The sequence below is a fragment of the Mustela lutreola genome, chromosome 11 (assembly GCF_030435805.1).
Source record: "Mustela lutreola isolate mMusLut2 chromosome 11, mMusLut2.pri, whole genome shotgun sequence".
NCBI lineage: Eukaryota > Metazoa > Chordata > Mammalia > Carnivora > Mustelidae > Mustela > Mustela lutreola.
In genome coordinates, this window is record NC_081300.1 from 12,428,175 (window position 1) to 12,442,153 (window position 13,979).

The window sequence follows — 13,979 nt, forward strand, 5'->3', positions numbered from 1 at the left end:
ATGGGTACATGTGTGGCAGAAAGAAAGAAACATTCCTGGAATCCCTGAGAACTGGGTCTGCACTTTCACCTGGTGAAAGCAGGGGTAAGAATTACCGATGACCCTGTGGGGCTCTCGGCTGAGCTCCTGTTAAGAGGAAGGGGTTTGCAGACAGACAGGACCTCTGGAACTCTGTGGCTTCAATTTTCCAGGACCGCCACCAGCTTCGCTTGCAGGGATGCCAAAAAACCCAAACCTCTAAAGGGCTCGGATATTCAGGGGGAAAAAAAAAAGCAGAGAGAAAAGCCATATATTAACAATATATTTTCCTCAGTGTCTGTCTCATGCACACTTCTTATGAGGGATAAAAATATTACGTGGTGTAAGAAGTTCACCCACGTTTGTCCCCAGACTTCCAGCCTTAGAACAAGGTTTGAGGAAAAGCGAGCCTGAGCATCACCCCCTTCTGAAGCCGTCTTCACAGGTTTGCAAAGTGGCACCTGAAGGGCCTTGGGAGAGCAATGATTTTAAAGCATATTAAAACCACAAATGTCATGCAAATAGATGTTATAGGAAAACAGAGCACTGGGAAAACGATTGACCTCCAAGCTTGCAGGTCTCAAGTAGCCTCTGTAGAAGGTCAATTAGTAACAGGAGGGAGGGTGATGGCCAGGAGCTGCCTCTGCGTCTGCAGGTGAGCCCAAGAAGCAGCAGCAAACGTCGAGCACCTTCTCTCCCGGTGCCAACACCAGCTCATTCATGATGCAGCCCAGGCAGCAGATGTCATGTCTTTGTAAACATCTCTACTTTCTAAAAGAGAACATAATTCTGTTCCGCGGGTGTATTTCTTCACTTATAGCTGTCTGAATTGAAAAGGCAGATGTTTTATTTGGGGAATTGACTGCAAGGGTGATTGCTTTCAGGTGAAACAGTTAATAAATTAAAATTTAGGGAGCAAGCGAAGTGTAGGTAGGGACCGGAGCTCCACCAGCTAAATGTGGGGAGCAAAGAGCTCAGCCTGTGGTTCTTGGAATAGTTCTGTGGATAATTACATAATCAGAAGAGGAGGGGGAGGAGCAGTCGTATTGATTAGCTGTCTAAAAATTGCCCTACTGCTAACCTGAAGCCAGACACCGTGGTACTGAAATAAAATGTGCTGGACAAGGCTTGAGCCCCGGGCGGAGGCCAACTGTTCCAAGCCTTGCATTGTTCCGCCCGGTGCCCCCACTGAGCTGGGGTCTGGGCTTCCTTGGAATACAGTGAAATCCCTTCCATTTGAAGGCCTGTCTGCTTCAATCCTGCCTCCGCCCCAGCCACTTCTCTACTGTCCCCTCACCCTGCGGGGAAAGCAATCCTCAAAGGAACCTTGACTCCCGATTTGAAGAGCCTCGTTCCCTCCCTGACTTGCTCTTCTGCTTCTGCCATCTCACTGCAAAGTCTCCTGCGGAAACCCGGGGGGCCCCTGGAGCACGGTGTATCCTCACACGCTGAGACTCCCTCCTCCCGCAGGTCCTCCCCTTCCCCGGGGCTCCGGGAGCCCACGTCTTTCCAGCGTCGTTCCTGTGTTTCTGGGAATTCTCCCTCCGTCCACCCCAGCTGCATCAGCTATCATCGTTCTGAATAAATGCGCTCCACAAATGAGACATGGAGAGAGAGAGGGAGCAATGAAAGGAGAGAGTCAACTTCTAAAGGAAGGATGGAGCGGAGGGTTTGGGGATGAAGCTTGGGGTGCCGTGTCTTGATAAGCGGCCATCCGGAACATTTGCAGAAGGGGGGGGCAAGGTCCTGTTGGGGTTTCTGGTGGTGGGACTGGTCTTCCCCATCTTCTGCTGCTGTTAGCTGAGGGAACGGAGATACTTTTTTGGCTGAACTTTAAAAAAAAAAAAAAAAAAAATTAGAATCAGGTTCAGAAGCCCAGGAAAGCATCTCACCCTTTGTCAAGGTGCCTTCAAGAACTTGGGGTGCTCTTGGAAGGACCACGCTCTCTACTAGGTCCTGGCCCCTTGCAGTTTCTCTACCTTCTGTATATTCTCTTCTTATCCTATTGAATTGCTTTTCTGATCATTTTTTACAGTATATTTTAACTAAAAAAATAGATGATGTGTGCAAGGAAGAGACTAGACAGTAATTAAACAATATTGCTTTTCACCCTGCTTAGAGGCTGCTTTAGGACCAAACGAAGAAAATTTTACAAGCAAAGGTTGTGGAAAAGAGATGGAGAACTTAATCAGACAGAGGTTTAATTAAAAACTAATGAAGTGAAGAAGCTGGGCTTACCCAGGATGAAAATTATTTCATTGTACATTAGCCTGTTTGCTCATTATCTAAGCTAGTATTTTCAACTTACTCATATGCATCTAGAGAAAAATAATACTTTATTTAGCAAAATTGATCATGTATACAAGCACCCTGTATCTGTTTACGCACATGCACTCATTCATTCCCTATCACAGAATGGCAACGTTCAGGAACATTGTATATGTTGCCTATGATTTGATGTTACTAAATGTGAATATTTATGATGAAAATGCAACAAGTCAATGCGTTAGACTTGAAAGGATCCACAGACTTTGAAAAATCATGCCACTGTAGGCCTGGAAAAAACAAAAACTCTTGAAGTGGCCCCAGTTTTCCCCCTTCCTTCTGTCTCCAACCACACTATTGAGTTCTACACCACCCCTTGAATACAGCAAGCATTTCTATACCTCTGTGCTTTCACTCATGTTCGTCTCTGCAACACCAGAACGTTCTTCTCCCTTTGACATTGGAGAAGATTGTACTCCTTCTTCAAAGCACAGATCTAATCCACCTTACTTGTGAATTCTCCCCCACCTCCCGTGCTCCTGCTTAGAATCGATCACTGTCTGCTGTGTCTACCCAGCATGAGGTAGCTTACAACTCCTTGCTTTCAAGTACCATTTCCGCCATTTGCTACCTATGTGATTTGAGCTAATTTAGTCCCTCAATTTCTTGACCTATAAAGTGGGAATAATGATAGGATATACCTCAGGAGATCGGAGGCTTAAATTAGCTACAATAAATAGGTAAATAAATAAACAAACAAACAAACATAGGTGAAGATTTAGAAACAATGTCCAGGATATTATAAGTGCCCAGGAAATGCTAGTTGTTATTATAACATTGCTTTTTTTTATAATACATCATATAAATAAATGACTACAAAATCTGTCTACTCACTAGTTTCTCCGAACTTGGTCTCAACACTGGGTGGTTCAGTCTGTTAGGCATTTGACTCTTGATGTCGCCTCAGGTCACAAACTCAGGGCTGTGGGATCAATCCCCACATCAGACTCCACAGTCAGTGGGGAGTCTGCTTGAGATTCTCTTTCTCCTTCTCCCTCTGTGCACCACCCTGCCTTGCCTCTTTCCCTGTTCACACACTCTGTCTCTCTCTAAAATAAATAAATGAATCTTTAAGAAAAATTAGCTTTGCCTTTTTATTCCCAGTTCTCCAGTGTTTATCATGAAGTAAGCTTTCAACAAATTTTTGTTGACTGCAATACAGTGACCTTAAACTTCCTTATGCTAAATAGGTTATATTTTATAGGACGATGAGTCTTTTTCTATGAGTTGTTTCTTTTATCAAGCAAACACAAAATAATCTTACCAAAATTAAAAACTACTTACAACTCAGGAGCCTGGAAAGATAGCTTGAATTCACAAAGTTTCTATTGTACCTTAGTTTTGTTAAGGATCAGTAACATATCTGCTTACCCAGGGATTAATGGTGATTCTGAATGATACAGTTACTAGTTTGTATAATCCAATATTGCCTTAGCAGATTTCCCTAGCATTTTCTGCAGTCATATTTTATACTTCATACTTTACAATATTTTGAAAGAAATTCTTTCAACCAAGTTATTCTTGGAGATATATACATGTATTAGGATAGTTTTCTCATTTTTGTAAAATAAATGAAAGGCCTGATCTGAGGTTCTCCCAGCTAGCAGACTGAGGAGTCAGAAGACACAGTATCATTTGTTGGTAGATAGTTTGTTATGTTTTAATAACAGAGTGAAGATGTGAATGCCTCATTTGGAGATTTTCCAGGTAATTTAGCAATGGATAATTTAGGTACTGGAAATTTTAGTTATATGGAAAGTTCTGCTCCATGTTAGGACAAAGTACAAAAACACTTAGCCATTTACATATATAATACTTAGACATGAAAACAGTGTTTGTCTGTATACAGCAGAGAGTGAACAACAATGGCGTCTCTGTACATTAATGGAGGGAAAGAGAAGAACTCCATCTAGTCACATTCCTAGAGAGTAGGAGCAGAGTCCAGAATTTAAAATTAAATGACAGCATTCGTGAAAAAAATACTTTACATCACAAGCACAACTGTACTGTCCCCGGAGAGGCTTCCCTGTTAATCCTGGTCCCGAAATGGGCTTCCAGGGAAGGAGTGGCTGAGGGCAGAATGCTTCCTCCCTTTCCCACCCAGTACCTGCTGGTGTGTTTCTGAGAAGAGGGGCTCTGTATTTGCTCTCATTGTGGAGTCCTCAGATCTATATCTGCTGAGATGATGGCATTTTCTCTTCAGCCAGGGTGAGACCTGGTTTAACTGACATGTATGTGTCCATATCTGTCTCTGGCATGAAATGAGAGGCTTCTCCACTGAGGTCATTAATGTGTTGCTTAAACATTCCTGGAGGTGGGGCATGTGGGTGGCTCAGTGGGTTAAGCCTCTGCCTTCGGCTCAGGTCAGGATCTCAGAATCCTGGAATCGAGCCCTGCATCGAGTTGTCTGCTCAACTGGGATCCTGCTGAAAAAAAAAAAAAAAAAAAAAATTCCTGGAGGTAACGGGGCGGGGGCTGGGGGGTGGGGAGAGGGGAATGGATAGTGGCTTAATCTCCTTGGTTTTCCTCTTCTCTGACCTCTCGGAGCCAGTGTTTCTTCCCACAGATATGAAAACTCCCACTGCTTCCCACCTCTAAGGTGGTACCTTGAGAATGAAAGAAATCGTATTTGTAGACACTTTTGAGTTATAAAGACATGAAGAAAGCTGTGCTTTCCCACAGTGGGTGGAAATTTTCACTGGGAGGAAATCCTCAGTCAAGGGAAGGACTAGATGGAACCACTGTGATGCAGGTTCTGTGGATCCCTGATCTTTGGAAGACTCAGTCAATCTCACCTGTAAAATGGGAATTTCTTCTTCTTCTTTTTTTTTTTTTTTTGAATCCTTTAGAAAGAGGCACAAGGACAGAAAAGGGGTGTGGTGAAGATGGGAACAGAAGAGAGAAAAGAGGAGAAAGTAGGTAGCATGAACCCTTGCACCATCACTAAATCCCCGGGGAAGTGGGAATGCTGATGAAGAGTGTGAGAGAGTTTGTAAGGCACGTAAGGGTATGCAAACGGTGACAAGGCTGGGAGTCACCTCCTAGGGACAGGCTCAGGATGTGCTGACAGAGATGATCCTAAGAAAGTAGCTCCTCCAGAGTATATGGGAGTTATGATGGTGATTTGGGGTGTCATACACCTGGACCTGGGTCCTCAGTCAACGAGACTGTGATCTCTGACCTGAGAGTCTTTGAGTGCTGGTGAAGGGGAGGCTGGGTCTGGATTTCAGGAAGCAAAATTGACTAACAGGGTCGCAATGTGGGAATAGGCTCCACACTCCCTAGCGTGTCATCTAACGTTCTAGTCTTTGAGTTGTACCATTGTGGTACTCATTGAGAGCCAGGCAAGTGATTCGTGAAATGTTTGGCTTGTATATATTTTGTCCTCCAGGTTTTTCTACACTTAGATGCTATGATTGAAGTTAGAGTTACAAACATCCTTTTCTTATGAAATCCACTTTTAAAACTGCCTATCTCTAAAACTACTGCAAAGAAAATTGGCTTTCCCCCATATTCATTCCTTAATGGCCTTAAAACAATTATCTACAGCTATTAAAATGCATGTCAACATCAAAGATTTTATACTTTGGTACATGGTTCTTATTATAAGCTATCACTCTAAGCAAAGAATTCACTACTGTGTGATATTGAACTTGACATTTTTTTTAGCAACATTAAAAAAATAACGCAACGCATTGAAGTAAATGCCTGGGTTTTAGATGAACATGAGGAAATAAGAAAACTTTACATTAAAGCCTTGCTTAAGATAAAGCATCATAACTTTCATTGTCTTATTCTGTTTACTATATGTTACCAATCAGATACAGAATGATCTGTAGTAGTTCAAAATAGACTCTCTAGCTTCAATCATTGCATGACAAGAAGCCATGAAAAGGGCCCAATAACATCAGGGATGAAGAGTCAGGCTGAAAATGGCTTATTTTGACTCTGTTTTGCTTCTGCTAAGTGAAGGCTTTGCTGTCCAGGAGGAGTCCTCACATGTCCTGGGGGATGCAAGGCAGCAAGGATGATCACTGCCTACAGTGTCACAGGAGTAGAGGTTTCCCAGTCAGCCATGGGAAGCAGGGAGCCATCCACAAGAAAAGCCATCTTCTGGGGGCTTCTTCAGCAACAGGCTTTCCTGGGGACCCTAGCTTCATGCCACGCCCCCCCCTTCCAGCTTCCTCTGGGCCCCTCTTTCCACATGAGTAGAAAAGATCCTGCTTCTCCCCCTGACCCCAGTCCCCACGATGGTGCACAGGATTAACTGTTGGTTTTTACAAATTACACTCTGCCTTGATCCTGGGGTTGAATAAAAGATGTTTTAATTAAGATAATTATAAAAAATAAATCAGAAATTAACAGTAAGTCAAACAAAGCACAGGAAACAGAACACCATAGAGGCGAAGTAATGACACTTAGGAGTCCCAGAATGACTAAATTAATGACAAACCAGAGACGTTCTTTTTCAACTGTATTCACGTGCTCCCTGTTTTCCTTCACTGATAAACACCTTGTTTTTTGCATCTATCTGTTAGAATTCCTCTGATTCCTTCTTCAAATCGCATTCTTATTTCTTACACAGGTTGTATGTGGTTAAAAGGTTATTTTCTTTTGGCCGCCTGGGTGGATCAGTCATTAAGCATCTGCCATCAGCTCAGATCATGATCCCAAAGTCCTAGGATCAAGTCCCACATGGGACCCCCCACTCTGCAGGAAGCCTGCTTCTCCCTCTGCCTCCCCTTCTGCCTCTCCCCTGGCTTGTGTTCCCTCTCTCGCTTTATGTCTCTCTATCAAATAAATAAAGAGAATTCTTTTTTAAAAAAAAGTCATTTATTTCCTCTCTGAGAAGCTATCAACTGATAATGCATCCAAAATACCTTCTAACCTTGGTAATAGTAAATTGTTCTCTCTAACTGGAAGCAAATATTTAATTTTAGAGATTACGGTTTTACTCATTTAATTCCTCTATTTATAGCTCTCTTTAGCGTTTGAAATTGTTGAACACTCTTCTCCCTGAAACTTTCTTCTGGGCCTACATAATTATTTCCTCTGCCTTATTCTCCTTCTAAGTCTGGCCGGTCTGGTTTAACTGCAGGGAGTAAGTGTGTCAAAGATTCTTAAGGACAATGTAGCCAGCCAGAGGGGGTAGCAGACAGCAGATGTACAGTAACTGTTTTAGAAAAGAAGAATGAATTAATGAAAGAATGAATGAATGAATGAATGAATGAATGAATGAGTTGGGGCACGCATGTATTCCAGAGTTTGGAAATGTTTCACCAAGGGGTTGAATCTGGATTTATGAGACTTGGACAGAGTTGGATTTATTTGGCCTTATCTGTTGTTTATGATTTTGTCAGACATGTAGGTTATGAAGCCACTGTCTGGCATTCTGAACTCACCCTTCTGAACTTTGCTTTTAATGCCGTGTTGGAACTCTGCAGAAACCCATTTCTCCTTTGCCTTTGGGCCCCAGTCAGTGGCGGGAAGGCAGCCAGAGGCTGGGGGAGGAAGGGGCACATTCCTTCCAGACTGCTCACTGTCTTGCCAGCATTGTTGTAGCAAAGATCCTCTGTCCTGGAAGCTCGGTTGGCCGATTTACAGACTTTTTCTCCACCTTCTCAAAACCAGCCTCAGAGATATCAGCACTGACCCTTCCTTAGAGATGGAAGTCCCAGCACCTCCGTGCCTTCTGCATTAGAGCACACGTCACCATTCACAATGCTTCCCTTTAGCACATGGCTCAGCTCTCAAGGACTGTGGTGGGAATGTGGGATATCATGTGATCATCCAAATGGAGATACTTATCCTGAGTGTGGAATGTCATATCAACCAACTCACAGGGCAGAACAGGTGCACTGGTATGTCATAGGCAATAGACAATTCTGCATTCAGGCCAAGCAGATCCACAAAACACCAAAAAAATTTAAGCAAACCAGTGTCCTGGATCCCATGTCACCCACCTCTCTTGAACTGACATCACTTCTTTAGCTTTCCTTTATGGCCTAGTAGGGGAAGGGGGAAAGGAGCAATTCCCCATGCTAGAGTTCACCATTAAAAAAGTAAAAAGATAATAATTTGAGCCTTGTTCATGGGTGGATCAGCCTGAAATATTGGTACAGGCTAAAAATGGACAGTTGAGAAAATCCAAGTCCACTCACTGGAAGCCATGAAAATCACTACATTGGGGAAACTAGCCTGATGGGCACAGCTCTGAGGAATTCTCCTAGTCGTCAGCTTTGGGTGAGGAAGACCGGCTCTGAAGGAGGTATATATAAATATTCCTGGCCAAAAGCAAATGTCTTGGAAGGTGAGAGGCACTGAAGGAGTGATATTTTAAGAGTGGAATCACAGACATTGGAGCAAGGGGACTTTGGATGGAACTACAGGATTGAGAACGAGGGGTGGGCGTATGTATTCATGTCTCCTACCAATGTTGACCACAGGATCTCCCAGGGATGGCACCGCCCATCATGCACACAGAATTACCCATCCAGAGAGATCAGATATTTTTTGTCCTTGCCACACCAGAGCTATGTGAGGGCCCAGGGATGATGTAGTCATGGGAACAGGGATGGAGTAAAAACAAAGCTCAATCAAGATGAGCTGTCTCTCTCCAAAGTTTCTAGTGCTGATGAACATTAGACCTGTCAGCACCAGACATAGCCTCTTGAGTCCTCAACGCGGCATCATCTCTGGAGGAGACCAATCAGCTACTTGATCACAAGTTGATTGCCAACAGCCCCTTTCAGCCTAGTGGGAAGGCTGATGCAGTCTTACTAGGATTGATACATATTCTCCCATCCAAGTACTAACCAGGCCCGACCCTGCTTAGCTTCCGAGATCAGATGAGATCGGGCGCGTTCAGGGTGGTATGGCCGTAGACGGATTGATACATATTCTGACTAGGATTTTTCATCCCTGTTTGCTGTGCCTCTGCAAGGGCTCACAAACCACCTAATTTCTTTTCACCAGATCATGTATAATAGATCCAAACATGAAGAGACTCACTTTATGTCAAAAAAGTGATACCGGACCCATGAACAACATGCAATGCTCTGGTTTTCTTACACACCACATCCTGCAGAAACTTCTGGTCGATTTCACAGTGGCATTACATCTTCTGTCTCAGCTCAGGGGCTGACCACCTCTAAGGTTGCTTTGCTGTCCTTCAAGACACAGAACACATTGAATAAAGAGCTCTTATACCGACTCTGTATCCCTCAAAATAGAATGGAGAGAACAAGGAGCAGGGGTAGAACTAGGAATGGGTTCCCTACTAGAAAGTCAACAAGAATCAAGATAAGCCTAGGATCTCTTTCCTAGAAGAAATGAATGTGCTTTCTTCCCTTTTAAAATCTCATTCATGGGTGCCTGGGTGGTTCAGTGGGTTGAAGCCTCTGCCTTCGGCTCAGGCTATGATCGTGGGGTCCTGGGATTGAGCCCCGCATCAGGCTCTCTGCTCAGTGGGGAGCCTGCTTCCTCCTCTCTCTCTCTCTCTCTGCCTGCCTCTCCGCCTATTTGTGCTCTCTCTCTCTCTGTAAAATAAATAAATAAAGTCTTTAAAAAAAAAAAAAGATCTTAAAAAAGTAATAAATATAATAAAATCTCATTTCATACCCTTATGGGCCAAATGTTTGTGTTCTCCCCAAAGTCATGTGTTAAAATCCTTGTGTTCAGTGTGAGGGTATTAGGAGGTAGGCGCCTTGATGTCTTGAGTAGATCATGAAAATGGAGTCCTCATAAATGAGATTCATGCACTGATAATAGAAACCCCAGAGGGCTCTCTCCTTCTCTCTGCCATGGGAAGATATGATAAGAAAATGGCTGTCCACACCCTGGAAGAGGGCTTTCCCCAGAACCCAACCATGCTGGCGCCCTGAACTCAAACCCCCAGTCTTCAGAACTGTGGGAAGTAAGTTTCTGTTGTTTATAAGCCAACCAGCCTGTGATTTCCTGGTGTACCAGCCCAACTAAGACAAATGCTTCATTGTATTTGAGTGGTCGTGTGTATATCTCATGAAAACATTTTTGCACAAACACGTTGTAAAATAGAATGAATACCATAGACCTGAAGCTTTGTAGATAATGTCTGCTGCTGCTTAGTACGCTTTCATTTTGCCTCAAAGTGATCATGACCACACTTAGACACGGCAGCCCTATAGCAAAGAAGAGTTGAACTGAATTTCCCCTTTCTTCATGAACACCTTTCTAATTGACAGTGGGCTTCCACCGGAGGGGGAAGGAAGAAGGCAACGAGAAGCGAGGCTTTTCCCAGCTCAGCAGTGCCTGCGAGGGAGTAGGTCCCCCAGTTGCTTTGACATTCTTCGCGAAGGTTCTTGATTTTCCACTCAGTCCCTCCACGATTCTTCCCAACAAACATTACGCTTTCCTTAATGATGCCTCATCAGCGGGGCTGCCCGTCTGTCACCTGTAAAGAAAGCTACCATTTGGTTTAAAATAAAGTAGAATAGATACCTTTGAAATGATGTTCAACAATTCATGTGCAATTTAAGCAAAATAACCCCACCCTGAAATGGAAACAATACCCAAGCCAGTTGAGCATGAATTTTCTCACAACAAACTTTTTTTTTTTTTTAAAGAAACATCATTTCACCAAAGAAAAGCCGTCCATATATAAAAGGATCTCTGTAGGGTTGTTGGCTCCCTGTGTGTCTGAATCTCAAGCAATCTTAGCCCATCTTTTCTTTTGATACCTGAAATTCAAAGGGATTAGTGCATTTACACAAAAGGGGCAGGGCTTGGTAGGTTTTTCTAAAGCAACATGACTTTCTTTTTTCCTTATATGTCTTTCAGAAACTCCTTGTTGATTTTGACAACGTGACTCTGGAATGAAAACACAGTGCTAGTGATTGAAACATTCCAGTGAATTCTCAGAATCTCCAAATACAGAATCAGATCAGGCACAAGGTGACACAAAGGTTGCGAATTTTGAGTTCTCACTCTCCCTTTCGGCCACCAAAGAAAGGGCGTTAACAATCACTTAAAATATCTAAAAATGATAGGGACATTTGAGAGATAAGCGTAGACACAATCTGTGACCAGTATAAATAGATCCTCCTGAACAGACATGATACTAAATGGAATGGCTGACAAGCAGAAAGTAGGACACCCCGAGCAATGCAATCTCTTGGTCAGGTAATGTCAGGTGGTCATGGGGAAGTTTATATGCTACAGTGAGCAGGTGATGGTGTATCTGACATATTCAAAGTATATATTTAAGATGAAGGAACACTTTGATCATACACTGAAATGTCAGCTGTGTACAGTTCTTCCTAACCTTTTAAAAATGTAGGTATTAAGGTCTTAAATTCTCCCCAGTGCAAAAGAAATAGGAGTTGTAATTTTACCTTGTCTGGAAATAATAAAAATTTAATACACTGGGGGGTCCTCACTGCGGCCTCTTTTACCTTTCATACCAAAAAAAAAAAAAAAAAAAAAAAAGAACTACTTTGGGTATAAAGGTATAAAGTTATAACTTTGGGGAGAGTCATCCAGATTGGTTCTTTCATTAGACGTACATGATTCTGAACTGTTAAGTGTTGAAGAAACACCCATTCATTCTGAACACACAGCTTCCTTTCTATCAAGCAAACATGGGCAGAATGAAAGCCGCACGGGCACAGGGTCAGGGGAGGGCAGGGGTGGGACAGATGGATAAAGAACGGAAAATGAAAAGGAAGAAAGAAGGAAGGAAGGAGGAAAAGGAGGAGGAAGGAAGGGAGGAAGGACAGGAAATGTGAGTATTTGAAAATAAATATAATCACCTTCCATCGCAGTGGACATAATGTTTCTTAGCTTGCCCAAGACAGTGTAAGTCATTGTATTAAGATATTAAAAATACATTAAAACTGTTAAGAGCATCAATGATCCTTTTTAAAAATCACCCAAACTAGGTAAAGCTACCAAAATAATAATCAGATTTATATGTTTATAAGTTCACCTCATTCATAATCCCATATCAAAGATGTTCTTCTGAGGGCTCCTATTTTATAAATTCTGCTTGCACACCTCCCCATACCCTCAGCTTGCTCCTTCACTGCAAGGCCCCGTGGGCCCCAGGTTTCTCCTGCTCTGGGTTCTTTTGTTTGCCCCCTTCACTTGGACATCATGCGTGGACTTACTGGGAGTGAAAGGGCGGGTGTGCTGCCCACAGCTACATCTCTCTTCCTCTTCTCACCTTGGGAAAGGATGCTCAGGGAATATCTCTCCGCAGGATCTGAAGGGGTCTGGGCAGGAAGGGGCTGGTGACGTCCCAGTAGGTTCGCCCAACACCCCTTTCTGCATATTGTGTGGGAAAAGGCTGGTCTTGGCTGCCGGAGGGCCGGCCTCATAAGTCCCTGACATCCTCAGTTTCTTTCTTTCTTGCTTGCCCTTTCTGCCTTTTCATTCCCTCTCCTTTCCCTCTCAAAGAGGTTTCCGTTTTTCTTCTGTGGGTCTGGAGGGAGCAGGGAGCTGTCAGGCTCTATCAGCCCTCTGTCATTCTCCCTTGGTTTCCATAGGGTTTCGGAGCTGTCTGGAAAAGATCCACTTTCCCTGAGGCTCCTGGGCCTGATATTAGGTCCGAGGGGAATTCAGATGATCACCTTTATCCAACACTGAAACTAAATGTAGAAGAGTCAGAAAGCCACAGCAACACAAGCCGAGAGATAAGACTAAAACGTGAGCACATGTCACGCGAAGGGAGGCTTCCATTAGGCATTAGAAGAAATGTTTGCGTGAACCAGCACTGAAGAAGGCTGTAGGGCCTCCATTATATAGGGACAAAAACAAGAACAGGCTTAATTTAGGCTGCAACTGGTCTAAATTTAAGTACTTGGAAGCCGAGGATGAGTCTAGATGACTTCTGACATTTTCTCTCCTCAGTATTGTATTTTTAGGAGCAGTCAATCAATCTCTTGCAGAAAAACATGAAATGTTCATATCTGTAGTCCTCCAAGTTCACTCTGAAATTCATCCAGGCTGTCAGAAATACATCACGGAGCGTGCAGGAAATAATGTTTTAAACTGGCAAAACTAAAAGTAAGTTACATGTTTACAGCAACAAGGCTTCTCTCAATATGGAACTAGAGGGTATTATGCTGAGCGAAATAGGTCCATCAGAGAAAGGCCATATGATCTCCCTGATATGAGGAATTTGAGAGGCAGGGTGGAGGGTTGTGGGGGGTAAGGAGGGAGAAATGAAACAAGATGAAACCAAGGAGGGAGACAATCCGTAAGAGACTCTTAATCTCAGGAAACAAACTGAGGGTTGTTTGGAACTGGGGGCTAGGGATAGGGTGGTTGGGATATGGGCATTGGGGAAGATATGTGCTATGGTGAATGCTGTGAATTGTGTAAGACTGATGATTCACAGAATTGTACCCCTGAAGCAAATATGATATGTTAATAAAGTAAATAAATAAATAAATAATCATACACTAGCCTTATAACACATATCAGAGTTATAATCATGAAAAGCAGACTGTCATCAAAGTAGAAAATCTATGCGCGCGAGCACACACACACACATTTCCAATCATTGTCAACAGGACATTAGAGTTGATCATAAAAGATGCAGTTGCTAAATATCCCATATTCCAAAGTCATCACAAAAGATTCTGGAAAATGAGCAC